General features: G+C 45.0%; 1 pseudogene; it reads right to left on the reverse strand.

Annotated features, from left to right (window-relative positions):
- Positions 1-316: 316 nt before the first annotated feature.
- Positions 317-728, reverse strand: LOC124989756 (intraflagellar transport protein 20 homolog; annotated as a pseudogene).
- Positions 729-1,188: the final 460 nt, after the last annotated feature.

The following is a 1,188-nucleotide window of genomic DNA, read 5'->3' on the forward strand; positions in this document are numbered from 1 at the left end:
TTTTTTAAATGATAGTTTATTGCTTTTCTTTCCAAGCTTTGTGAATATACAAAAAAGCGGATCAAAGTTTACGGACTGCTTCATTCATACTAAGAATGTAAGAGGACAGAACCTGCCCTTCATGGCCACTGGCAGTAGCTGTTCACTGATGACTCATTCGAGTCCTACCCCTGGATGGCATTACTGCCCTCAGAGGGCTGTGTCCCTTACACACAGTCATGACATGTAGGTCATTAGTCCAGTCACTGGAATGGTACACAGGTTTTTTGGTTTGGGGGCTTTTTTTGCCTTTCTAGTATAAAATGAAATTTTCAGTTCATTTCTGAAAAATAAATTGGTTGATAAATTCATTTTGTTCTGCTTCTACTTTACACACAGCTTCATATTCAACCCGATACCTTTCTAGTTGCATTTTCTTTTTGGCTATTAGTGCTTGAAGTTGCTGCTTTTGGGCTTTCTCTGCTTTGCTACAGATTTGAGCAAGTTCCGAGCACCAATGGCCTTCATCTTTTCATTTTCTGCTTCTTTTGCAAGTTGGTCAACAAGCTCAATTAGACCACCAACTATTTTCTGAAACTGGTCAATTTTATCCACGACCTCCTCGCACTCTTCCTTGAGCTCTGTGGTCTGTTGGGTAACCTCTGGGTCCAACACCCGAGCTTGTTCAGCTCATCAAAGTGCAGCCCTGCTTCACCCAGGATGTCCTTGGCCATAGCTGTTTCCCTTCCAGGTTCCCTACAGAAGTTCTGTTCTGAAGGGGTGCAGTGGCAGAAGAGGTGTGTCATAGGAGCAAGGTCAGGAAAGAATGAAGTCCCGTTGCTTGTCACAGGCATCGTTCATTCAACACACATTTATTGAGTGCCTACCACATGCCAAGACTGCTGGGTGCTGGGGGTACAGAGATGAATGCAACATAGTGCCTGGGGAGGAGCACACAGTTTAACTGCCAACCCCGTAACACCAGCGGCCACAGCCCAGGCTGATGTTGGCAGGCAGCTTCTACCTCCGGTTAGCTGCAGCCTGTATGCAGGCAGCTAACTCGCCCCGGCTACTGCCACGGTTACAGGATCTGCTTACCACAGCATCACTGCCTGGCACTGGAAGGACTTGCCTCAAGTAGGTTTTTACCTACCATTTACATTTATTTGTTTTTTATTTTTTTATTTTCACAGACTGCATTTTGATTCA

This window comes from Sciurus carolinensis, chromosome 7, assembly GCF_902686445.1.
Source record: "Sciurus carolinensis chromosome 7, mSciCar1.2, whole genome shotgun sequence".
Classification (NCBI taxonomy): domain Eukaryota; kingdom Metazoa; phylum Chordata; class Mammalia; order Rodentia; family Sciuridae; genus Sciurus; species Sciurus carolinensis.